The sequence below is a fragment of the Bos taurus genome, chromosome 11 (genome assembly GCF_002263795.3).
Source record: "Bos taurus isolate L1 Dominette 01449 registration number 42190680 breed Hereford chromosome 11, ARS-UCD2.0, whole genome shotgun sequence".
Taxonomy (NCBI): domain Eukaryota; kingdom Metazoa; phylum Chordata; class Mammalia; order Artiodactyla; family Bovidae; genus Bos; species Bos taurus.
In genome coordinates this window covers 104,463,123-104,489,415 of record NC_037338.1, presented here as the reverse complement: position 1 = coordinate 104,489,415, position 26,293 = coordinate 104,463,123, and the positions used below count along the sequence as shown (strand labels likewise).

Here is a 26,293-nt window from a genome sequence, read left to right as displayed (position 1 = left end):
ACATTTGCGAAAATCTTAAGTGGGCTAAAATCTAAGCATAAAAGTATAAAATTGCACCAATAGTAGGGAAAATACTGTGTACTTTGATCAGCCTCCCAGAAGACTAAAGAAAAAGCCTGACAGGTCTACCCTCGAAAGCTATCAGCCTCAGCACAAGGATGGATGCTAAAAAGAGGCGAAGACAGACACCAGCCTGGGAGGAAATATTCGCCACCCACAAAACAGATCCAGGATTCATATCCTGAATATGTAAAGAGCGTCCCCAGATCAATATGAAGACACAAAGATTCTGGAACGGAAAAAAAACAGGCCAAGAAATGAGCAAGTGTAAGAAAGGATTCCCAGCCTTGCCAGCTGGCAGCCCAAGGCATAATCAACCAGTGAGATGCAATTTAACACCAAGAAATCAGAAGAAATCACCCCGTTTAATCACATCCAATATGGGTCCCAGTGTGGCTGGGAGAAGGGCATCAGGCAGGGTCCTGGAAGGAAAATGACAGATCACTCAGATAAAGGAGCTCAAGAAGGGTTTAGTAGTGGGGGATTTATGAAGACCTGGGTCCAGTGAGGGGCCCAGGTGAAGGGCAGTGATGAGCTGTTATTGCCACTGCTGGGGTGAAGAGATGAGACCCCAGAGGGAGACGGCTGGGTCCCAGGAGCTGGGACGCGATGTGGAGAGAGGAACCTGGCGGGGGGGGGGGCCCAGGGCGTGAAGACCCCCAGCCCTCCCCTCTTCTGCTTCAGCCACACCTGAGGAGACTGGAAGGTGCCTGTGGCTGGCGTCTACACAGGCAGAAGACATGTCTGCTTCCTACCTGCCCTTGTGAGTCTCACACCACCGCCACCCATACAAGGGAAGGACCTGACATTCAGGCTGAGTGGAGCCCACTCTGGCCTGAGCCCCCCGTGCTGGGGTGACAGCCCCCAAGGGAGGGCAGGCTCACTGACAGCAGAGTGCGTCCCTGGCTCCTCCGAGGGGAGACGCACAGCCCATAAAGTCTGCAGGGTCTTGGAGCATGCCAGGGCACCCGCCCACCCCAAACTTCTCATCAGAACAGAAAGAGCAAAGCAAGTGAGAAGAATGTGGTGGGAGACGCGGCTGGGGTCGGGAAGGTGTGCCCGGTCCTGCCCGATGATTCCAGTCCCATCACGAGAACCGGGGCCCTCCCCTCCCCGCGTGGGAGCCACACTGCACCCCGGCTCTGAGAAGGGGGCGTGGAGGGTGAGCTGGGACTCGAACCCCAGACCGACCCCGTTTCGGGTGGCAGTGGAGCAGCGAGGAGACACACCCGAGGTGGCCCTCGCCGCCCCCACCACGGGTCCAGTCGGCTGGTCCACCGGCCCTGCTTGGAGCCGAGGGTGGAATACCGGCCCCTCCAGGCTCCGTCAGAGGCAAGGAAGCTGCCCAGCCCCACCCCTCTCGAGGACGGGTGAAACTGGCAGGGCTGAGGCTCTGGAGACCAGCACCCAGGCCCCGGGGGGCCCACCGGGAGGAAGGGTGTGATTTCTGCCCAGTGCAGCCCTTTCTGCTGGGACGGCCACGGCCTCACCTCCAGCCCCTCCTCACAGAGCAGCCGTGCCAGGCAAGCTGCCTCACCCTCACCCGGGAGGTGAGCAGACCCACGTGGCTCAGAGCCCCACGTGGAGAAACCGAGCTCGGAGAGGCTGGGCTTGGGGCTCATGCTCACCCACTTAGGAAGCAGGGGCCGAGGTCCAAGCCCCTCCCCTCCTCCTGGGCTGCCCCAGGGCACTGTGGCCAGAGCTCCATGTCCAGGCCCAAATGTTGGACCCGCCCAGATGGCAGGCCTGACCCAGGGGTGGATTCTGAGAGGATGAGACTGGGCCTGTCCTGTTCCCCTCCCTCCCAGCATCATCCCCCTGCCTGCACACAGTAAGTGCTCAATAGAGGAGTTGGTCTGACGGCGTGGGCACTCAAATAGGTTAAACGACTGCAGAAAAAGTGTTGCTGTGATTTTGATCAAAGTGTTATATGACCCTCCTGGTATCCCGGAGGCGGCAACATTCAAGCTGGGCTTTGTAGGGCACATAGGAGTCCATGTGATGGTGCTGGGTAGACAGGGCATCTCTGGCAGAAGCACCAGCAAGGGCGATGGCAGTGGGGTGTGGCCTTGGGAAATGCCAATCCAGGGCCGGCGCTTGGCTGCGCCCCCGCCCCCAGGTTGCCCTCCATCCACAAGGCCCCTGGACGCAGCCAGGGGTTCCTGCTGGGGAGGGGCTCTGGCCTGTGTGGGTTCCTGTGGTGAGGGAGGCTCCAAGTACAGTGAGCCCAGGGCAGATGGGTGAGAGGGCTCTGCCTTTCCTCTCTGCAGAGCCTGGCCTGGGGAGCGGCTCTGGGCCAGGATCCCCTGGGCTGTGCATCAGCTCCGTATCCAGCCAGTCTCGCCCCTCACCACCTCAGTTTCCTCATCGGTCCCACAGGAAGGCTCACCATGGCCAGCAGTCTCAGTGGGACGTCGGGAGCAGAGGGAGGCTCTGCATTCTCACACAAAGGTCTTTCTTTCGTTCAACAAACAGTCGCTGTGGCTGGTGCTGGGATCCCGAGACGGAAAAAGCACAGCCTTCGCAGACCTTCCACTGTGAACAGAGCAGCAGAACCTGAAGGGACCACAGATGAGGCGGCGCCCGAGAATTGGGGCCACTAAGAAAAGGAGCAGGTGTCGACAGAGAAGAGCCGGGGCCCGGCAGGGGAGGGGGCGTTGCTGAGGGCGGATGAGCCCCTCTGTGTGGGTGTGTGTGTGTGTGGGTGTGTGTGTGTGTGCACACGCTCAGTCGTGTTCAACTCTTTGCAACACTGGACTATAACCTGCCAGGCTCCCCTGTCCACGGGATTTCCCAGGCAAGAATACTGGAGTGGGTTGCCATTTCCCTCTACAGGGGATCTTCCCAATTCTGGGTCTGAACCCCCATCTCTGGCATCGGCAGGCCAACTCTTAGTGCCACCAGGCTTCTTTAGTGGAATTCAAAAAACCACGTGTTTTTTTTTTCCCTTGCAGACACTGGCTCGGGAGCAGTGTCTTTCAGCACAGAACCATGGCCGAGGCTCTTCAGGTTACCCCAGGCCACCCAGGTGGGGAGGTGGGGGGCGAGGGAGCAAGTCCAGGGCGGGAAGGAGCCTTTGGTTGGCACAGCCCACCCCTCACCCCTGCACTCAGAGACCCCGAAACCGTGCTCAGCTCTGCTTCCCCTCATGGAACCCTGCTGGTCACCTCGCCTCTGAACCCCCCCCTCGTTTGTGACCCCCTTTCAGATCTGCCTCTGGGTGGTGGGGGGCGGGTGGCCGTGATGGGTCCTGACAGTGGGCAGGCCAAGCTCCTGTGTTCGGTTTCTGTGCCCCGGAGGAGGTCATCGCTGAGGGCCTGGGTGGCGGAGCTCCCCCGGCAGCACGGAGACCGTCCTGGTGGGGGAGGAACAGCTCCCTTGCTGTTACGATGAAAGGTCTCCCACCGCACGCAGACATTAATGTCATGTCCTGACGTGTAAGTGTCAGTCGCGGAAGGGCCGCCGGCTGCATCTTCTATTAGCAGGAGGAGCATTAGGCCTTCACTACAGCCTGCGCTAATGGAAGCTGACGGGTGACAGGAGAGGCCCTTGCTTCTGGGTGCGCGTCGTCCAAACGGGTAATCTCTGTTCTTATGTCCTTTTTCAAAGCAGGGTAGCGGGGGCCTGCTCGGTGTGCGCTTGGGAGCCGGCACGGTCCCGTCACCGCACAGCCCGGCAGGCACCCCCGTCCCCGAGCCTCAGGCTTTCTGCTGTCAAATGAGTCATGTAAAATGAGAGTTCTCGCCTCCCAGGACTGTCGGGAGGGCTCAGTGATAAGAAGACCCCGAACGTGGTAGCTCTTTGCAGCGCAGTCCTGGGTCCAGCTCCATCCAGTGAGAGGAGCTTGGTCTTCTTGGAAACCTCACCCAGCTCTGAGTTCCCAGATACCAGGGGCTTTGGCTGTGTCTCTGCCTCACCCTCCCAAGGGCACATGGATGGATGGACGGATGGATGGAGGGAGGTACCGCTCGGGTTTGCTCCTGCTGCAGAAAGGTTTGATTGGGAAACAGGATCACATCCCAAGAGCTCTTGTTAAAGCGTCTCAACAAGTAACAAACGTCTGAAATGGAGGAAACAAGACGCCTCCGGGGCCCCGCCTGGGCCCCCACCCTCGGGAGGACTTGTCCTGAGACCCATTTAAGGAGCCTTGAGGGAACCTTGTCAGAGCACCTCAGTCAGTGCCCAGGCTTCCTCGTTCAGCAGCCTTGAAGACTCCTAAAGAATGAATGATCAAGCTTGCTGTCACATTTTAAAACATTGCGGTAATTAAAAACCACCAGTCATGTCTGTTCAAACAGACGAGGCTGTCTGTTCCAACCAGGGCAACTGGGATCACCCACTCACCACGTGTGGGGAACGCTGGCATGCACACAGCACACCCGCCCACTCCCGACCCCCTGCACGCCTGGTCGCCTAGCCTTCTCGCTCTCACACACTTCGATGCCTCGTTATTCTCCTGGTCACGTCCAGACATCATCCAATCCAAAGTCCTTGATCTAGGATGGGAGTGCACTCTGCTAGCCCACATCACAAAATAATCCCAGTGTCACAGCATTGCCCATCACGGAAAAAAAATATATTTTTAATTATTTGTTCTCTGAATGGACTTGACCCGCAACCTAAATGTAGTGGCATCCGTGAACCTGCCACCAGCCCGTCAGGTAGAATCCGCCAGGAGTGCAGACCGAGGGAGCAAAGCAATTCAATGGGCAGACAGAGGCTAATGTGGCAACTGCCCGAAGGTATGGACAGTTTCCTTAAGGACTTCGGTCATTTGGCCCAAGGCCCGTAACCTTGGAGAACTCACCAGGGGGCCCTTCTTGGTGCCCAAGGTCCACCATCAGCCAAAACAGAGGCTGAGGGAAGTGGGATCCCCTCTGGGCGGCCGTCGGCTGCCCCTTCTGAAAGCTCATGGACTTCCAAGGCTGGAAGCATGCCCTGGGCCAGGTCAGCCAGTCTTCTCCTGCTGTAAGTGATGGCCAGCTGCTGCTCGGACACTTCTGGAGATGGCGAACTCACCCCCTCCTGAAGGTTTCCAAAGAGTTGGAAAGGCTTTGGGCCATTAGTCTCACATCCTGGCAGAAACTTCACTCCTCGAGCGCTCTGCTCCTCTGCAGGACCAAGTTCAGGCCAGAGATTGCAGCTGGGCAAATGCCCTCAGCTCCCAAGAACTTAATTCAGTCCACCCGAACTTGCATGTGCTGTGCGTGCGACGTGGCTGTGAGTAGAAGGCTGAGTCCCCACGGTGAGGTCATGGTCCCTCCCCAGCAGGCTGCCCGGACTTGCACCCAGGAATTGTGTGGCCATCAAGGTCCTGGCTTTACCGTGTCAGCCTCAACTGCCAAGAACCCCATTTGCTTTCAGTGGGAAACACACCTTTGTGAATTGCCACGCGTGATCAACGTGCTGGGATTTTTTTCGACCAACTTGGCCATCTGTTGGCTTTGAGTTCTATCCATGGAGCTCTGCGTCGCGGAAAGATGCTGGAGCCGGGGACATAGTAGCTGCCGTAGACTGAAGTTGCCATGCAACCGAAAAGCAGATTGTAGTGGAAGGAACGCCAGCGGGGTGGTGCCAGGCCGTTCCTCCCACCCCCGGGCCTGTTTTTGGCCGACCTGAGAGAACTGTGTGTAGCTCTAATCCTTTTTTTTTTTTTTTCATGCACGGGAGAAATTGCTATTTAAGGAAATCTGAAGGTGAATTGTTTCTATAAAGTCAGACCAATGAATCCTCATTTCCCCCTATTTTTATTTTTGGAAACGAGGTTTTTGCTTAAAATGAAGCCACGCGTTGGTCACACAAAGAACCAGTTTGGTGGTGATCACGAGGCATGGTTATCTAAATAAAATCCATTCAGTGCAGCCACCTCCTGGCCAGTCGTGTGACCATGGGTAATCCACTTCACCCTCTGCTACCATCTGCAGACTGAGGATAAGGTGCCTGCCTTACACGTCAGGGGGGATGTTCAGGCTGGTTTTAATAAAATGGGCTCGGACTGCAGCGTCACAAGCACTAGGAGTGCATCTCTCTGCTCAGCCTGTGAGGAGACCAGGGCTTCAGCAGGTCAAGAGCTCTAGAGCCTGAATCAGCCTCCGAGATTTGCAGCTGCCCAGACCCACGTCTGTGAAATTCCGTACAGTGAATGAAAAGCAGGCCTGCGGAGAAGTGGAAGGGCCTGCGAACGGGTTGGTAAGGAGGGTTTGGCACTGACGCTCCTTTTAAAATTCCTGGCACACAGTTGCTAGGATCCAAGAAATCTTGAAAAAAAAAAAAAGAAAGAAAAAGTTGCTCAGCAGTCAAAATGAGGATTTTGACTGGAAATGTTGATTTAAAGGATTCCTATGCCGACTGCTAGGGCGCTGAATGGCTGGCTACTTTGCATCTCTCTCCCGGTTTCCTCTTTCTCTCTCTTTCTCTAACTCCTTATATGGAATTTCTATTCATATTTCCACCTATTTTCCTAGTTTGGGGACAACGTGGAAAATCTGGAAGGAGACTGTTAGGAGCCCATGCTTGACAACTGGTCCAACCCAACACTAGCCTGCTGCTTTTAAAAGCCTCGATCTTCAGCTGCAAACTTAGGCACCAACAGTATCCATCTCGCTGGGCTGTTGAGAGGAGTAAATGCAGCGATTCAGGACAGGTGTGCAGCTTTTTGTCTAGAGCATAACGATGTTTGTCACGAGATAAGTGCCTGGTGGATGCAGGCACAGCTCACAGTCAATGAATGGATTAAGCACAGCCACTGGTCCCCTGGGAAATGAGGCAGGTGACACTTAATTACCCTGCTTGGAAGGGACAGAGATACTCGCAGGGCAGGCTCCAGCTCTTCTCGTTAGTTAAGAGGAACGAGCTACTTGCCTGGTTTGTTATAAGGAAGCACTCCAGAGTCAAAATTGCTTGAATAACTCTGGAAGATCAGACAGGCACCCCTGCCAGAGCGGCAGGGGCGGGCTGCAGTGGAGTCTGACGCTTGGTTTGTAAGCACTCTCCTCTCGGCCCTGTCTGGCTCCAAGCAAGCTGCATACCCTTCTGTCCTCAGCCCATTTGTAAGGTGGGAGTGGACTCCCTGGAGGTCGCTTTACCTCTCCTGTCTGTTTTCAGTATTCTCATCTCGAGAATGGGCTGAAGTTACATGTTCTTCCTACCAGCGTAGAGCTTCTTATAGAGAACATTAGGGTCAATAAGGGGCTTCCCTGGTAGCTCAGCTGTGAAGAATCTGCCTGCAATGAGGGAGACCTGGGTTGAGAAGACCCCCCTGGAGGAGGGCATGGCTACCCACTCCAGTATTCTGGAGAATTCCATGGACTTGTATAGTCCATGGGGTTGCAGAGTCGGACACGACTGAGCGACTTGCACTCTCTCTCTCTCTCTGAGGGTCAATAAGGGCTTCCCAGGCGGTGCTAGTGGTAAAGAACCCTCTGCCAATGCAGGAGACATAAGATGTGTGGGTTTGATCCCTGGGTCAGGAAGATCCCCTGCAGAAGGGAATGGCAACCCACTCCAGCATGCTGGCCTGTAGAATCCCATGGACAGAGGAGCCTGGTGGGCTACAGTCCATGGGGTCGCAGGGAGTCGGACACGACTGAGCGACTTAGAACACACGCAAGAGTCAATAAAGCAAGCATGCAAACAGTGCTTTCAATGAGCCTGGCATGGTTTTCCGTGCTTATACATTCTAACTCAAAGCCTTTGAAATTCCAGAACTTTCTCAGTTCAGGGTCTCTGTGGTTGCAGCCTCCTCTGGAGTGTCCATGGGGACAGAGGTCACAGAATATTCCGTTCAGGTCAAGAACCTTCCATCTGAAAGTTTTCTCTGGTACCCAGCCCAAAGCTGCCCCACTTTAACTTCTGACTGTTGGTCCTGAGTCTGTGTTTTGAGGTCCCGAGGAAGAAGTCCACTCCCTTCCCCTATGAATGCTCTGAGAGGTGCAAAGACAGCTATCAGGCCCCCAGCACCGGCCAGCCCAGTTCAGGACCAGCACTGCCCCCTTCTCTCACTTGCTCTGTACCTGCTAACCAAGAAAATGGGGGTGGGGGGAAGGGGGAGGAATTGTGATAAAGGCAAGCATTTACTACGCACTCATTGTGCGCCAGGCACCTGGACGAGGTTGAATTTCATTCTCAGACCAACCTTCTAGGCACTGCTCCCAGTCCCATTCTGAAGATAAGAGCCAGAGGGGCACCCCAGTAAGGGACTTGCCCCAAGGTTGCACTCTTGGTAAACAAGCAACTTCGGTCCCGGTCCGAATCTCAGCGCGGTGGAAACGGGGAGCGCAAGGAAAGCAGGCGAAGAGCCAGCGAGCCCCGCAAAGCGCGGCCAGAGTGTGGGGTCACCCCCAGGCCGGCGGGAGGTCGCGAACCCCCGGCCCGGAGCGCACCCGCCGTCAGCACCAGGGACAGCTCCCAGGCCGCTCCCCGCAGCCCCCGACGACGCCGCGCGCGGGGCCGGCGGCGCGCTTCTCGCCCGGCTCGGGCGCGCGCCCTCCCCGCCTGCGCGCGCGCCCCGCGCCCGGGACGCAGCCGGAGCAGCGCGCGTGCGGCTCGCCGGGAGCCAGCCTGGCGTCCGGAGCCGCGGCGCAGCCGGCGCTGGCGAGGGGCTGCCGCCTGGGCACGCAGCCGCTTGCCGCGGTCCTCTGGAGCCTCTCCCGCGCCCGCCTCGCCCGCCGGGCCCCAGCAGGCGCCGCAGCCGTGGCCTGGGCATGAGCGGCCGCTACTAGCTGCGCCTGGCCTGGGACGGACGCCGGACCGCCCCGTCACGTGCGCCCAAGTCCTCGGCCAGCCGGGGCCGCGCCGTTCCCATGGTTCAAGGTAAGGGCCGAGCGGGCGCGCGGGTCACGGGGCGCGTGGGCAGAGGAGGCAGGCGGGGAAGCCCAGGCGCAGTGCCTACTTGGTCTGGAGTGCCCACCGCAGCCTGCCCCGGGCTGCCTTGCGCCAGGCTCCTGTCCCGGGCAGCTGCAGGGCCGCTGACACCCGTCCCATCCCTGGCTGCCCTCAAAGTACGCGCCTGTCGAGGAGGTTGTGGACAGAACCGGAGGTGGGCAGCGAGGGCCTGAGGAACAGGCGGGGGTACCCACGGTGCCAAGGAATGCCTCGTCTCCCTCCTGGCGGGGGGATGAGGGATGCTGGAGAGGGAAACTTTCCCAGGGGAGCCTGGGCCCTGTTCTCTCTGCCGCCAGGGGCTGAGCCCTTTGTTTACCTAGATCCGCCTCCTGCGAGACACCCTGCTGGGGCCAGACGTGCGGTGTCACCCATTCAAGGCACTCAACACCCAGGAGAAGAGGGGCATTGGCCCTCCTTGACAGATAAGGAAACCGAGGCTCAGGGAAGTTCAGCCACTGCCCCAAGGTCACACAGCCAGTAAGGGGTAGAGCTGGCCTCAGACGCACCCGCCTGCTGCCCGCCTCACTCCCACCTTTGTCTGTCCGAAATCTCAGTTGAAGTGGGGGAGGGGAGACCAGTCTGGTATTTGGTTTCTCCAGTCGGGGATGGAAAGACGCTGCGAACACTAAAAATCCTGCCCACCCTTCCAGCTCTGTTGTTTCAACTCACTCCACGTCCCATACTCCCAAGGCCAAGGGCCACCTGGGCATGAGGAATCCTGCCAGTGGGCAGCCCCCCGCAGCTCTGAGACTAGGATCTTGAGGGTCAAGTTCAAGGACCCATCTGGAAAATGAGGGAGCATCCTGGAGGCCGTAGCCCCAGCATGCCCCCTCGCATGCCTGCAAGAAGCTGGCATGGGAGACAAGGAGGGACCCCCCCCCCAACGCTCTCCAACCAGGCCAGGCCAGGCTTTTGGGGAAGGATGGCTTCCAGGAGCACTGAGGACTTCCAACCCCCCAAAGTTCGGGCTTGCCAGGAAAACGCACGTGCCCATCTTCCCACCCTTCTCCTCCTCCTTGGGGGGCATTGGGTCTCGGTGACCAGGGCTCTTCTTATCTAAGCAGGTGGGTGTGAGTACCTCCTGTGCTGGTAGAGTTTGTTTAACCTCATGCATGCTGACCACTAGCTTTCTAAAGAGCTTGTGTGCTAGGGGCTTCTGAAACATGCGTCCTGCTCCTGAAGCTGGGGCTCAGGCAGTGTGGGGTTTTCTTCATCCTTTCTTTTATGTGGCAGCGGCCGGCTAGGCACCTGGAGAACAAGAAGAAAAAGACAAAGTAATCCCCATGCCCTGGACCCTGCAGAGCTTCTGTCTCCCCGTGGACTGCATTTCCAAAGGGGCTGAATCCCGGGGATTCACTGGGAAAGCTTGGAAATGGTTTCCTGAAGGGTTTGGGCTCCAAAAAGGACCTCCAGGCTCTCCCAGCCTCGGAGCTCCCAGGATGCACAAGAGTAGGGGTGGGGAGCTCCGGGGAGCCCTGCCGGCCTTCCTGGAGCAAGCGGATGCTCTGCTCCAGGCTCTTGCCCACAGAAGGATTGCCGTTGCTCCATCTTCGCCTCTCTAGCGTGGGGAGGGGAGAACATGCCCACCCCAGAGCTCCCGTCCAGCCTCCAAGGCTTTGAGCCCCCAGACACCACGATACGTCAGCACGACAAAGTGGATGAGGGCACTGGGCGGGGAAAGACAGCCACAGCTGGAGGAGCCGGGGTTTCTCTGCCCAGTTCTGTCCACCTTTCTGGGTGACCTTGGACAAGTCGCTCTCTCTCCAGACCTTGGTTTCCCATCTGTGAAATGATGGGGTGAATCACGTCACGTCCCCCGTGGGCCATTGCAAGTCTGTTCATCGCAGCCCCAAATGGAGCAGGTAAGGCTGGATGGGAGGAGTCGAAGTCTTAGAGGAGTTCAGTGGGGTTTTGAAATCTCAGGGCTGGCCTGGGGCCAATCCCACCAACGCCACTTCCCTCTCAAGTGAGGACCCCAGTCTTGTATGTCTGGGGGCTGGTTCAAAGTCACCGACTCCCGGCGCTGATTCTGGGCAAGCCAGGTGGTGTGTCCGGCCGGGAGGCTACAGAGCCCTGGGACTCATTCCTGCAGACAAGCCTCTGGGCTCCAGCCACACGGGCTGGCTCTACGGAGTGATGGCAGCGGGAGCCCAGAGGAGTGATTACAGCGGGAGAGGGGGCAGATGGGGCTGCAGGAGAGCTTCATTACATCTCAGTAAATCATCTCTGACTTGAGGCTTGCCAGGCGGGAGGCAAGGCAGAGTGGCAGCCGGCCCTTGTCCAGTCCTCCACGGCAGCCCCCAGCCTGTCTCTGTCCCTGGAGCAGCAGGTCCACATCTGTGCATCAGGGAAAAGGCAATTCCCATGGCAGAGAGAGTGGATTCCAGGCTGCTCTGGGCAAATCACTCGGACTCGTCATGTGCAAAAAAGGGGGTGCTCCTGCCTCCACCCCCACCCCAGCACATGGGGGGTAACTGAGAGTCCCGGCCGCGTCACTGGTGCCCGGAGCCTAGTCCAGGGTCGGCCCCGCTGAGGCCACGCGGCTGGGCTTCTCCGCCTGGCTCTGCTGCCCTCCTCGGCACTGGCTTTCTTTGCTGTATCTCAGTCCCTTTGGATTTGCTCCAGAGGGGATTTGACAAGCCCAGCATCTTCGGGTTGCCAGCTTCTCTCCTTGCACTGTGTAGCAGAAAGGCTCCTGGGTGCCCAGCTTGCGCCTGTTTGTCTTTGCAAAGCTCTTTGTTCCTTTGGGAATCAGGTCCCCTCCCCACAGAGGCTCACGGTGGCGAACCTCCCCGACCTGCTTCCTGGGGGAGTCCGAGGGTGGAGGTGGGGATGGAGGGACTGCAGGAGGAAACCCAGGTGGATGGGCCAGCCTGCCCTGGGCAGAGGGTGAGCAAGAGCCCCGAACTCAGACCGAGGCGTGAGTTCCAGGCCCAGTGCTGCTGCGCCCCCGTTGTGAAGTGGGGACTGTGGCCCCTAATTCCCTGGGAGCCTTGGAGGATTAAATAAACAGTCCTGGTGAGAGCCCTGGGATTGGAAGTGGGGAGCAGGTGGGAGGTCAGATCAGGCAAGGCTTGTGAGCCCAGCTCTGTGGGTGGGCTTTCTCCAAGGTCTCCAGGAACCACAGGTGGGAAGAGCCTTGGGAGGACCCCAGGCAGATCTGGCTCTCAGGGGCGCAGTGTGGAGGATTCCCAGGAGGGGGTGAGGCTGGAGGCAGGGAGGCTTGGGAGGAGACTGCAGCATTCAGCCAGAGGAAAGCAGTAGCAGCCTGGGCCAGGAGAGTGAGAGGCGGGCAGGCGCCAGGCTCAGCTTTCCCAGATGGCAGAGGTGAGAGAGGGCTGGACCAGCCCGGAGGCCCAAGTGGGGCTGATCAGGGGCCTGGGCAGTGGCTCAGCTCAAGCCAGGCTCTTGGAGCTGCAGCCTGGCCTGCCATGCCCCCCAGCCACGAGGACAGGTGGACAGTGTGGCCCGGTAGGCAGGAGCGCAGCCTTCGGGGCTGACTGGAACTGTGTCTTCAGTGGAGTTGCTTAGCCTCTCTGGACCCCAGGCTCTCCATTCACAAAACGGCAATAATAACGTCCAGTCCATACGCTGCTGTGTGCTAGCAAGAACCTTTCTCCCCAGCCGGGTCTACCCTGGGGCAGCTCCTGCTGGTGGTCACGTCCGGGCTTGGCCACAGGCTTACCTTGTGGCTGAGAAGCGAGCAGACCCCACACTGGGACCACATGGTTCCCTGACTATCACCTGCGTCTTGATTCTACCTGACCAGGTGCGTGGTCTCTGCAGGCAGCCGTAATGGCAGAGGTGGCCCCTGGGGGCACTCCCAGGCCGGTTCTGTCTGGCAGCTGGGCCTCTGTGCGGGCCCTGGGTCCCTGGAGACTATTATTACCACTATTTGCAGTATTTAGTTCCACATACCACCCACAGGCATGGGCTTCCCGGGTGGCTCAGAGGCGAAGAGTCCACCTGCCAAGCAGGAGATGCAGGAGACCCAGGTTCGATCCCTGGCTTGGGAAGATCCCTTCTCTGGGAAGACCTAGTGACTAAGGAAGGACAACAGCAACCATCCAAGCATCAGCTGGAGCAGTGGTCCTCCGCAGACCAGCAGCTTCAGCATCCCTGGGGGCTGGTTGGGAAGTCAGGTCCTCAGGCCCCCTCCAGACCTGCTGTAGAACTCTGGTGCTCAGCAATGTTTGAGACACACTGTTGTGGAAAGCATACTCTACGCCAGAACAGAAAAAGGGCTGTGCCTGCAGAAAGCTCTTGTAGGTGATGGTCTACCTTATGCTCCTCACGTTATTAATGAACATATATTCATTGTAATCTACATTAAAGAGTTTTTTAAATAGAATAAATGCATGCCTGCTGTTAAAAAAATAAATCAAGCCATCCAGCTTTGTGACAAAGTAAAGGCACGGTTCCGGCTGCAGCCCGCACACCTGAGCTGGGCCGTCAGCGTCGCTGCAGCCACGCTGGCGTCCCCGGGGGCTCCTCTGCCTCCCTTGTCGTTTCATTGGCTGGTCTGGAACATCTTCCCACGCCAGCACCCCTTTCTCTCGTCGAGTTACCTGGATGCTTCTTAGTTAGCAGGCTTTCGTCTCTGTTGTGTAGTTTGTACAGATTGGTTCAGTAATGCCCACAGGGAGTGGCTTGGGGCGGGAGGGAGGCACGGCCTCAGGTGAGGGATGTGCATGCATTGAATGTCTGACAGGGCAAGGGCAGTTCCCGGTGGATTGTACCCTGGGCGGGCACTGCCCGGGTTCAGAGGAAGGCACCCTGCGAGCTGGGGCAGTCAGGGAAGGCTTCCTGGAGGTGGAATTCAAGCTAAGCCCTGAGAGATGAGCATGGAGTGGACAGGAGCACACACGCTGGAGAGATGGCGCGTTTCTGCCATCCCTCAGATGTGGGGGCACGTCTGTTGGTTTTGGCTGGTAACGGGGGACCCACTGAAGATGCTCTGGGTTTCCTCACCTCTCTGCTCCCCTTGAGAACCACCTGGGCTCCTTCCTGGGGGTCTCCCTGGCTCGAAGCACTTGAGAATGTGCTGTGATTGAAGTTGGTTTCCCCACCCACGGCCCCCTCTCTCATCCTCTGGTCTCTGCCGGGCTTGAAAAGGCGCACGCGCACACGCTCGCGCACACACACCCACACACACACACACACACACACCCTGCCCCTGGGCTGAGGGCACTCTGCTGCAGTAAATGAAGGACCCACTGCTGCGCCCCCGCCCCCGGCCCCGCTGCGGCAGCTGGGTTTGCAGTTGCTGCCGATGCACCCCGAGCGTTAATGCCTGTTGTTTTGCCAAGCGTGGGAGGAGGCAGGAAAGCCTGGGGCTGCGGTGGGGACCTTGGGGGTGTGTTTGACCCACCGGAGGAGCGGGGTGGCCCGGGAAGCATCGTTAGTTTATCTGGAACGCTGTCCTGGGCCTCACCTTGCAGGTGGAAAGGTCATATTTACATCCTGTTTTCCAAATTCTTCCACTTGGCTTTGGCAAATGTGCCCACACTCCGTCCATTCAGGGGCTCTCTTCAGACAAAATTAAAACGCTCACTTTTCCAGTTCAAAGGCGAGCCCTGGATCCTTTCTCCGCAGGGGGCCCTCCCCCCAACCACCGGCACCAGCCACTGCTCCCAGAACCCAGCAGAGCCGCTGGCTTAGAGAAGCACCCACATGGAGATCCAGGAACCACGTGTCTTTTCCTGTCGGGGGCTCCCCCTGAAACACCACAAAGCCAACCATGGCTCTGAGAGGGCCGACCCCAAGATGCGATGATCCAGTCCTGGCTTGAAGGAAGACAGTGAAAAGAGTCCGTTTCACCACAGAAAATGCAGCCACTCTTGTAACTTTGTGAGCGTCTGGTATTTACCTGTGTTTGGGGTTTGTTTGGTTAAAGTGCTCATTATGCAGAAGGCTCCTGGCTCAGTGCAAACCTGTTTACAAAATGAAAAACATAGTCAACTTTAATTGTCATGGAACTTCTTACACGAGAGAGTTCCCCCTAATTACTAAACAGATTTCTCTTCCCCAAAAATATTTTGTTTTACAACGCTGCATCTTGAACAATCACTTTCACGGTGGCTTTGGCTTCCCTGGTGTTTCAGACGGTAAGGAATCTGCCTGCAAGGCAGGAGACCCAGGTTCGATCCCTGGGTCGGGAAGATCCCCTGGAGGAGGGCACGGCAACCCACTCCAGTGTTCTTGCCTGGAGAATGCCACGGGCAGAGGGGCCTGGCGGGCTACAGTCCACGGGGACTGAGCAGATGCGACTGAGCGACTAACAATTTACCACCGCTGGGCTGTGTCTGGTTTTGCTGTCTGCCCTCTGCGTCGGTGCATTTAGACATCAGGATGAGGGAAGGTGAGGCAAGGAGGAGGGCGTGGGGTGGGGATGGACGGGGACTGGCTGGGCCGCAGGTGCAGTGGGAAGCTCAGAACAGGCCCGGGCTTGGGACCCGGCCCACGCTCCTCCCGCTGGTGACCGCAGGTGTGTGATTGAACCTCTCTGGTCCCTACAGACGGGGCAGTCATCCGCCTCTCACAGTGAGGGCTCGTCGTCACCCACCTGAGACCCCGCGTGCCAGAGGAGTGTGACACATGCAGCCTGGTGCTGGACTCCGGGGTCTCTGGCTCTGGTGGGCGGGGCTGGAGCTCAGGTTCTCTGTGGTCGCGTGTGTTGGTACCCCGTGTTTATGTTCATTCGTCTCTGACTGTTTGCAACCCCCGGGACTGGAGCCCACCAGGCTCCTCTGTCCACGGGATTCTCCAGGCAAGAACACTGGAGTGGGTTGCCATTCCCTTCTCCAGGGGATCTTCCCGACCCAGGGATTGAAATCGCGTCTCCTGTGTCTCCGGCATTGGCAGGTAGGTTCTTTACCACTGCGCCACCTTGAAAGCCGTCCTTGCTGAGGCCAGCTCCCAGACGCCTGGTACAGTCCAGGGGCCCTGCAGGGGACAGACCCTGCCAGCCACCACTCCCAGCCTCATCACTGACATCCCTTGCCGCACTTACTTCCATTCTGGAACGTTCGAGACCCTTGTCCCTAGGGGTCCTCCTGCCTCTTCGCCTCCCTGCCTGAAAGGTCCCTGATGGTTGGCACAGGTCTGCCTGTTAGGGAAGCGACCTTGACCTCATGCCACCTCCCGAGGAGGTCAGGTCCAGGACACGCTCTCGGCCGGTGAGCACCCGGCTCTGCAGCTTGTGGCCCCTGGCCTCCTTCCGTCTACAGCCCAGGAGCCCATCAAGAATGGTACCTGTCGGTCTGGCTCACCAGGGAGCCCAGAGCTGGCACCCAAGTGGGGCACTTACAGGTTTTGTTGGGTGGCTGGATGTTTCTGTGCCATTCTCAAGGTCAAGGTCAGCCGCACCTGCTGGGGACAGGAGGGAGCACTGGCCTCTGCCAACTTTCCCTGGACTGAGGACCACCCCCTCCCCCGACATCTCAAGTCAGAAGCAACACCATCCAAGCCTGTTCGGGGAAGCAAGGCTTCAGAACGTACAGAGATAGGAAGTCAGCCCACCTGGCAGGAGGTCAGCCAGCACCCGGGGTTGTTCCAAGCAGCGCCCACCGCCCTCCAGCGGCAGAAGCGTGATCGTCAGACGAGGTGCTGCTTGACGGCTCCAGACTCACGGCCTCACTAGGTGGGGCCTCGGCTCCTGGCCAGGCCTTGGGGGTTAATGCCACTCTTCACTGACAGCGACTCCTGATTTTGAAAAAAAAATCATTTAATCTGCAAGACGGGCCCTTTCAACAACACGCCTACACTCACTTAAAAATGGCTGAGCCCAATTTTTTTTTAAGGGAAAATGGATGTAAACAGATTGCTTCGAACAGAGTCTTCGCTGGTGCCTGGGCCAGGGAAGACTGCCCAGGGCATCTGAGTGGCCCCCAGAAGTGGAAAAGGGGGTTGCTGAGTTGACTGCGGTCGCCGAGGGTGGAAGACGGCTTGCGGCAAGTTTGCAGCTGTGGTGCCGGCAGGCCCGGTGGGCAGTGGAGCTTCATAAACCATCAGACGAATGAAGAGGCGAGTGAGTGGGCACGGGGTGAGGATGGACCGGGGGCTGACTGCTGCCCTATGAGGCCTCTGTCCCCAGGGTGGGGGCGCACAGGCCGGGGGGCCTTCTTCAGGGGCCCCCCTGGCTTGTACTTGGAGAGAACCAGCAGTGACTCCAGGTAGGAACAGAAAGCTTAGCATTTGACTGAGCATCAGAGGTGGTCCTGCCCTCCTCTGCCCCACTAGGGAGAATTGGAGATCCAACACCTCGGGTTGACCACCTTGGATGAATTGTGGTTTCAAGAGAAGAAAAGTTCCCGTACTGTTCACGGAGCAGGTGATTAGGCCAGGTAACGTCCAAAGGCCCTTCTGAACCTAGGAGGAGACGGGGGATTCCGCTTCTCGGCATCTGTGGCCCAGGCATTCTGATTTTCTAAGACCACAGGACATGGGTGCTTGGGTCCCGGGAGTCCCTGATGCCACCACCTCAGAGCAGCCTCTTTGCACCTGCTCCGCAGGTCCCCTGGCTGCCCACCCACCCTTCAGCCTCTGCCCCGCCTTTCCCTTCCCCACACCCACTGCAGACCCTCCCTGAAGCCACAAGGCAGACGCTGAGCCTGACTTAAATGAGCTGCACTGGTCAGAGACAAGGGCCGGGGTCCAGGGGGCTTTCCGTGGCAGGTGCCAGGTCCCCTGAACTTAAGGGGTGTATCCAGACAGAGTGGTGGAGACACCGGCCCCCAGTGTGAGATGGTCCTGCCTGTGTCTTCGGAAAAACCCGGTGGCTTGATTTTCCTTTGCCTCTGCTCATCTGCTCTTCAATCGCATTAGCACCGCACACACAGACCTGCACAGATGTGCACACGAAACCTACACACACGTGTACGGCATACGCAGGCAGATACACACATGCACACACACATACAAACACATACACATGTGCCTGCCCCACCCCCCATACACACACACGCAGCTCCAGGGCAGGTGGCCCGGCCTGGGTTCAGCAGGAAGGGCTGGCCCTGGCCCCTCTGTCTGCTCTGGGTGGTCTCCAGTGGGGGTGGGAATTTCAGGGCCACGCCGGGTATGCCGGGCGGGAGTTCACAAGTGCACCAGCTGCCCAGGCCTTCATCTCACTGACTGTGGTTTCCTGGATGGCCCTGGTCCCCGGTCCTCAGTCCCCACCTGTAGGGAGGATGGCATGCTGTCTTCCGAGCCCACAGGGCTGCTGGTGCTTCAGGGATTCCCTGCCTGAAAAGCCAGCTTACACTGGAGAGAGCCGTAAAGTCACGGGTGCTGTTCTAAGTAGCCACCAGAAACCGTGCCGGCCGGTGGGCGGGCGGGGGTGGGGGGCACGGGGGAGGGACAGGGACCTCCTGGCTTGCTTTCTGCCCTCCTCGCTGCCTCCAGCCCAGCAGCCAGGCGCCTGGTTCCTGGGCCAAAATTAATTGTACAAGTGCCCTTATCAACTGGGTTAAAGGGAGCCCCACCTCCTCACCTCGGTGCGTACGGCTTTCAACGGTAGCCATGGAAACTGCCTGTAACCTTGTGAACAGCTAAAATTTATATATTTTTTGGTTGGTTGTTTTTAAAAACATTATGCAGATTTCCTTTGTGCTGTCACACACCTGTGGGGATAATGAGGGGAATGCAGAGCACAAGGTCGTCATGCCAGCATGCCTCCACCCACCTCCTCCTTGCTCACTTGGCAGGGCCCGGGTCCCAGAAGGCAGGGTCCCCAGTGGGGTGAGCCCCTGAAGGGCCACTGCTCCTTTCACCTGGGCCTCCCCCAAGACAAGCCACACTCCACCTGGCCTCCCCAAAAGCAGGGAACTTCCCACGTGGCTCCCCCCCACTGCTCAGGTAGGGTCACTGGGAACCCAAACCCAGCAAGAAAATGAGACTCCTCCAGCAGCAGGTCCAGACAGCGTGTGCAGTCTGGCAAGGAGCTGAGCTGTGGGCCCTGCCCTACAGGGCTTTCTAGTCAAGAAGAGGAGACAGTGCTCATACTGTCCTTTATTTCACCTTAACGTCAGAAGGGTGTTCTGCTGGGTAGAGCATTCTAGGTTGGTGTGCCTTCTTTGAAGATGCTACCCACTGTCTCCTGGCTTTCATCATTTCCAGCGCAAAGTCGGCCATCCTTCTTGCCTGTATCCCACGGCCTGTGCCCTTTCCTCTCAGATTTTGTCCTCATCCCTGGTTTTAAGGAGTTTGATGTTCCTGGTGCTGTTCTCTTCGTGGTTCTTCTGTTTGTGCTTCTGAGTGTTTGGATCTGTGGGTCCATAGGTTTTCACCCACTTTGGAAATGTTTCATCCAGGACTACTTCTGATCATCTTTTCTGCATCCTCCTTCCTTTAGGATTTCCAGTTACACATCGATGAGGTCACTTGAAGTTTCCCACGTCTCACTGAGGCTCTGTTCACTTATTTGCATTTTGTCTTTTCTCTCTCTGTGTTCATTCTGGATACGTTCTATCGCCGTCTCCAAGTTCACGGATCTTCTCTTCTGCACTAAGTGAACCAGTGTATTTCTCATCTTAGACGTCGTGTCTTTTTTTATCTCTAGAAATCTGATTTCGTTCTTTTTAACATCTTCTATGTTTCTACTTAACGTGTCCAATTTTTTCTCTAGTGTTTCAACATGTGGGCGACAGTTACGATAACTATTTTAATGTTCTTGTCTCCTAATTCTATCATCTGTGCCATTTCTGGGTTAGTTCCGGTTGATTTTTCCCTTCCGTGTGGATTGTATTTGTTTTTGTCTGCATGCCGAGGAATTTTTTACTGGATGCTAACCTTGTGTATTTTACCTTGTTGGGTGCTACATCCCCTGTATATGTTTGTGAGCTTTGTTCTGGGGTTTGGTTGTTACTTGAAAACAGCTGGTTTCAGCCCTAGCTGTTATGCTTTGGGAGGCAGGAACAAAGCACATTTAGTCAAAGCCCTCTGAATTTTCTAACCAATGCTCCAGGAATTATGAAGTTTTCCTCTCTGATAGGAGCAGGAACTATTCCCAGACCTGTGTGAGCTTCCAGTATTGTTCCCTAGAATCTTTTCAAATGGTTCTTTCTCTTAAAAAAAAAGTTTCTTTCTCTGACCTCAGGGAGTTTCACCCACATAGCTGTGCTGACTGGTATGTACCTGAGTAATCAAGGGGACCCTCTGCACAGATTCATGGTTCTATGTAGCTCCTCCTGCCTAAGACCCTGCCGTGTGCAGTAGCATCACTCAGCTTCCTTGGAGTCAGCTCTCTCTCCCCAACTCAGGGGGACCACCAGGCCCCACCTGGATTCCCCTGCCCTGCAGCCTGGAGACTCACCAGGTGGGGAGCCTGGACACTCTCACCAGGTGGGGAGCCTGGACACTCTCACCAGGTGGGGAGCCTGGACACTCTCACCAGGTGGGGAGCCTGGACACTCTCACCAGGTGGGGACCCTGGACACTCACCAGGTGGGGAGCCTGGACACTCTCACCAGGTGGGGAGCCTGGACACTCTCACCAGGTGGGGAGCCTGGACACTCTCACCAGGTGGGGACCCTGGACACTCACCAGGTGGGGAGCCTGGACACTCACCAGGTGGGGAGCCTGGACACTCTCACCAGGTGGGGAGCCTGGACACTCTCACCAGGTGGGGAGCCTGTTCAGTCTGGACTGTCCTCATTCCTTGCCCATCTCTTGAGGATGGGCCTTCATCGCCTGATGCCAGTGCCTTGGGAACCATTGTTTCATAGATTTTGTCCTGGATACTTAGTTGTTTCAGGCCATAGGCTAAATCTCAGCCCAGTTCCTCCATCTTGGCCAGGACCCTGATTAGCCAAGGCTGCTCCTCAGGATGTAGGTTAGTGCTCCCAATTATGAGGGGAGTCTCAGTATCACCCCCACTTGGTCAGTGAGCACGCTGAGACACAGAGGAGTTAAGCAGCTTACCCAGGGTGATGCCGAGCCTGGAGGCAAGTCCTGGGCCGCACCATGCTGCCTCTCACAGGCAGGAGCACTGCAGACTCAGGGGTTCCCCATCATGCAGACACCCAGGCCTGAAGCCTCGGGGTCCCCAGGACTCCCCCCCACCGCCCCCCATCCTGCCTCCCAGTCACCCCCTTCTCTCTGTCTCCACCCCTCTTGTCATCTGAAGCCTATGCTAGCCTCCAGGTGGCCCCTCCCACCCTGCCTCTGTGCCCAGCCACCCACCCCACAGCCACAGAGTTTTTAAAAAGCAGAACTGACCTGGTGACTGTCCTTGTCAACACCCTCCCGAGCCTTCCTGCTGGATTCACTCATTCATTCATCACTTAACTGAGGTGATACGAGCCACTGTTCTGGGCACCAGGATACAGCAAGAAGCAGAACAGACAGAGCCCCTGTCCTCAGTGACTCAGATTCCTGGGAGAAGAGACAGACAATGAATGAATGTATCATGTGTAAAGGGGTAAGGGCTGTAAGGACGAGCCTCTTGGGGTACGGGAGCCATGGTGGGGAGGGAGGTTATTTTGGACAGATGGTCACAGAAGGTCTCTCAGGAGGAGAAATTTGAGCAGAGACCTGCGTGCAATGAGGGGAAGAGCCACACAGCCTATGAGAGCAGGGCATTGTAGGCAGAGAGGGCAGTGTGCAGAGGCTCCACGGCCACCGTGGGCCTGGCGCGAGACAGAGCAGGCCCGGGGAGCAGGCAAGCAGGAAACTCGGGCCCAGAGGGGTGGGTGGGGAGGCGGAGCCCCAGGGATGCAGCAAAAAAGCACTCAAAACACAGAGGGGATGCAGTCAGCAGGGCTCTGTCAAGAATCCCTGCATCTCAGGCCAGGCTCGGGGCTCCCCAGAAGTCCTGCTCCCTGAGGACCAGGAGGAGGCTGGCACCCTGGTCCTGTTCCCTGCCGTGACCTCCACACGGCACAGGCTGGCACACTGCCCACACCCACAGATGCTCGTGGAGACTGGCATGAACATCTTGTTCTGAAGATGAGGACACGATGCCCGTGGTCGCCCTGGCACTAGGGCGAGGAGCCTGGATTCACCCCCAGGTCTGTCTGACTCCCAGACAGACCAGGGCTGTCGCCTCCCCGGAAGTCTGCGCTGACCGTGACCTCTCTCTGAACCATCTCGCTCTCATCCCCAGGTGCCTCTGTTCCCCAGAGCACGAGGCAGCCCCTCCCGTCCTGGAGTCAGGACACGGGGACTGGCTGTCGATGCTGGGCTGGGTGTTTGTTCAATCACTGTGCGATGCCAGAGGCGGCCGGCGTTTCTATAAAAGTCTCGTCCCTCCAGCTTGGCCCCGAGTTCTGCCTGTCACTGACCTTAAGCGAGTGTCATTCTCTCCTTGAGCCTCAGTTTCCTCATCTGTAAAATGGAGTCAATTATTCTGACTCCAGGGACAACGTGTGTGTGTGCTCAGTCACTTGGGGCGTGGCCAACTCCTTGTGACCCCAGGGACTATATCCTACCAGAGTCCTCTGTCCATGAGATTTTTCCCAGCAAGAATAGTGGAGTGGGTTGCCACACCCTCCTCCAGGGGACCTTCCAGACCCAGGGATTGAACACATGTCCTCTGCATCTCCTGCACTGCAGGCAGATTCTTTCCCGCTGAGCCACCGGGGAAGCCAAGGATGATGGTGAGGCTTAAAGGATGTGACCTGCGCTGTCTCCCTGGAGCACCAGCAGCGCAGGCGCTGTCCCCGTATGCTTTCGCAGACGGTAAACTGAGGCTCTGGTGCAGTGAGGCTTTCCTGATGCCATAGAGCAGGCCAGGAGCGGAAGCAGATGTGGTCAGGGCCTCCTGGGCTCAGCAGCCTCAGTCTCCCTCCTCTGCTCACCCCTCTGGCATGAGCCCTTCACAGCCGGCTTGAGCCTCTTCCCGGAAATGCATCAATGGCTCCAAAGTTTCCATCTGCCTCCTCCAGTGCTTAGCTGCCAGGGGCTCTACTGTGGCCAGTGCACAGCGCACAGGGGCACAGACAGCGCCTGCTGTTTACTGGAGCCTGTGCATCAAGGGCAGGCTGACAGTGCGGGGGCTCCCAGGGCCTCGCGGGGACTGGCGGGAAGGCGGCGGCTCAGGACGAAAGCACAGGGTATGCAGAGCACAGCTGGGTGCACAGAGGGCCAGGCTTCCTGCAGATGGGGAGACCTGGGCATCAGCCGGCAGGGTCAGAAGGAATCGGCCGCCTGGAAGGAAGTGGGCAGCGGTCCCAGAGGCGTCCCAAGCCGAGGGGCCGTGGGGCAAAGACAGGCCTGTGCCCCCACAGCGCAGAGGCAGGGCATCCAGGCTGGCCCTAGGGAAGTGGCTTTATTCAGAGCCAACTGGGAGCCACTGCGAGTCCAGCCTTGCTCTGGGGCCCATCCTTCAGGACAGCAGTCCTCCAAGCGAGCTCCCTGGTCCAGCAGCAAAAGCAGCAGCCCCCGGGCATGCTCAGCCCACCTGGACCTCTGAGCACAAGCTTCCAGAGGAATCCCTGCAGCCCACAGCCCCCCAGGGGAAGCCAGTGCGGCCTAAGGTGAGAATCTCCAATTTGAGGGGAGCCCTCAAGGGGGCAGGCACTGGCTGGGGAGCCAGTCTGGCCCAGGGTCCAGGAGGCAGGAGGGAAGGGGGTGTGATGGAGCGCTGAAGCCTGGTGTTGTCTCAGGGCCATTCCTACCTCTGACTCACCCAGGCAGACAGTGCCCTGAGGTTAGGCCTGGGTTGTGGGGGGGGTCCCCAAGCCACAGTGGTATTGCTCTGTTGACCCTTGGACACCCATGGGCCCCTCACGGAGAGGGGAGGTCTCAGAAGTTGGGGTCGGCGCCAGTACATAATAGACAACAGACATGTCAAAGGAACTCAGGCAAGTGGCCAGGACCAGCCACAGTGTGGGTGGGAGGCTCATGCAGGTGGGGGTGGCCAGTTCACTTGGATGCCTTAGCGATCTGGTGGTGGTGGGGGGTCATGTCACTGTGGCCCCCTCAGGCCTGGGCAGTGGCCAGCTCTGTAGACAGGGGAAGGACCCCAGGCAGGCAGGCCCCCCAACCTTGGGCTCACGGTCACGCCTGGCCCCGAAACCCTGCCCTGCGGTGCCCAGGACAGCCGTGCGGCCGCGGGGTCGGAAGCCCAGCCTGCCACGGGTGGGCAGTCCTGGATCACCGGGGACAGGTACCCTGCGGAGTCTCTGAGCCTCTGTTTGCCCCCCGGGGTCTGGCTGAGTCACGAGGGTTTTGTGGATCCCAGGGCTGAGCTGCAGTCCTGGGCCAGGGCCAAATTGGGTCCTGCTTGTGCCCTGGGCAGACCTGGACACGCCGTGTCTGTTCCTCGCCCGTGCTGAGAGCTCCTGTGAGGGCGAAGTGAAATGCGGCAGGCAGAGCCCTTGCCCAGCGCTTAGATTTCGTACATGCTTAGTGATCAGAGCTCTGGCGGTCCCAGGAGCCCTGGCCGGGGCCCCCTCCTGCACAGCCACCCAGCCCTGAGCTGGTTCTGGGGACTGTGCCCAGGTCTTCGACAAGGAAAGTAAAAACAAAGTTGTCTGGCAGCAGAACCCAGCTTCTGCACATGGTTACTTTAAGGGAGAGGAAAAGCCTGCCGCTGAGCTGGGGTTCCCTCGGGGGTCTCAAACCACCCTCCCAGGAAGCCCCTGAATGGGGCACCCCAGTGCCTTTCTCCTGACCGGGACCCCCACCCTCCGTGCCCTGACCTGGCCTGCAGTGCCCACCATGTCTACCATCCCCTCCACCTGCCCAGGACATGCTGGGGGCGGCCGTGCCAGAGCTGGGGGCTGCAGGGCTGAGAGCCCATCCCTCGCTTTCGCACATTCAGGGCCTGCTCAGCCAAGCCGTGCCAAACGGACCCTGACTCAATTCAGTCCGTCTGCCGCGCGGAGCCATCTCTGTGTCCTTGGGAGGCCCTGCCCCCCGGTGGCAGATGGACTGCCAGGTCCCTGCCTTCAAGAGGCTTCCATTCGGAGGGGGGCCGGGAGACACGTGTACCCCGCCACCCATAGGCAGGCAGGGGTGGGCTGGGCGAAGGGGGGACCAGACAAGACACTGACCTGGGGCAGTGCACGCAGGCTCAGCCCTGCTCCCTGCCTCAAACCGTGTGAGCTGTGTCTCGCTCTGTTTCCTTGTTGGCCAAGGGGACCATGACAACCCTGCTCAGACCCTCGTAGGGATTCAGGATGCTGGTCACGGATGTAGTGCCCGGCCTGGCACAGAGGAGGTTTTCAGGACAGGACCCTGTGCTTACTGCTACTGTGAGGCCCAGGGGAGCCACCCAGGGTGTCAGAGGGACGCCAGGACCTGCCCAGACTTAGGCTCAGGAGCCCCAAGGGGGTGGCATGGGCAGGAATGCCAGGTCCTGGGACGCCCCCGCAGCCTCTCTGCTGTGTTAGTGTCGCTGACATCAACAGCTGGGGGGCTCACCAGAGAGATGGGCCTGAACTGTGAGCATCTCCACAGCATGCAGACTCTCTCAGGCCACGAGAAGGGCAGGCCGGTGAGGTCTGGGTGCTGCTGAGCTCAATGTCCAGCTGGGGGCCTCACCCTCCTCCCCCGCACCCCCCGCCCGATTCCTGCTGCCACCTGGGGGCCCAGAGACACAGTTCAGGGTCGCTGGCCTGTGGTCCTCCCTCTGTGCAGATGTCAGGGTGACCCTGAGCCAGGCTCCCCCTCTGGGGGCACAGCCAGCCGTTGGCACGGTGAGCAGGCAGCGATGTGTTCACAGCCTTTCACACCCCCAGGCCGGCCCCCAGGGAGCCAGGGGTCCAGCTTCCTTTGACCGCAGTCCTCAGCACGTGCACCCTGAATTTCTGCTCCTCTGGATGAGCTGGGCAGTGGGGGGAGGCAGGGGCTCCGGGCTGGACAGCAGCAATCACAACTCAGGCTTTAATTTTGCAGTAGATTCTGAACGCCGGCCTCACAAGAGGACCCTCTAGGCCAGGCCTCCCACCAGGACGACTAGGCACCGCCCCCCCCCCCCGGCACCACCCACTGTCCCAAAGGACAGGGAGACCCCGGGCAGTGTTGGCGCAGCTCCTTAACGGAGGCCAGGAGGGGCTCCTCCTGCTGCTCCCTGGGGACAGTGCCCACATGGGGACCATGCCAGAGGGGCCAGGAAGGCCACCCAGCTGGGGGTGCCCAGGCAGTGGGGAAGCCGGGCCACCCGGCCCACTCATGTGTGGCAAACCCCTGCTGCCCACAGTTCCCCAGCCACCAGGCCCTGGGGTCCACCCTGAAGGCTCTCCTCCTGGACTGCAGGGCCACCGGCTTCTTTCCTCAGCTCCAGCTGTATCCCCAGCAGGCGAGCAGGGCCACAAAAACGGGGTGTCCATCTGATTGGGTTTTCCTCTTTCACGGTGGGTTGACTCAGTCCTCCAGCCTCAGTGGACCTCTGGGAAACTCGAGTTGG

The 26,293-nt window shown here is 58.5% G+C and overlaps 1 protein-coding gene across 2 annotated transcripts in view; it reads left to right on the top strand.

Annotated features, from left to right (window-relative positions):
* The first annotated feature begins 8,558 nt into the window (after nt 1–8,558).
* FAM163B (family with sequence similarity 163 member B) overlaps nt 8,559–26,293 on the top strand; it is a 29,561-nt gene continuing 11,826 nt past the window's right edge. The window contains exon 1 of one of the 2 annotated variants that reach the window (XM_005213385.5): nt 8,559–8,871. The gene's annotated coding sequence lies outside the window, so the exon portion shown is untranslated. Of the gene's footprint in view, nt 8,872–10,262; nt 10,806–26,293 lie in introns of those variants that run through there. The other variant, XM_015473662.3, reaches the window with a different exon arrangement.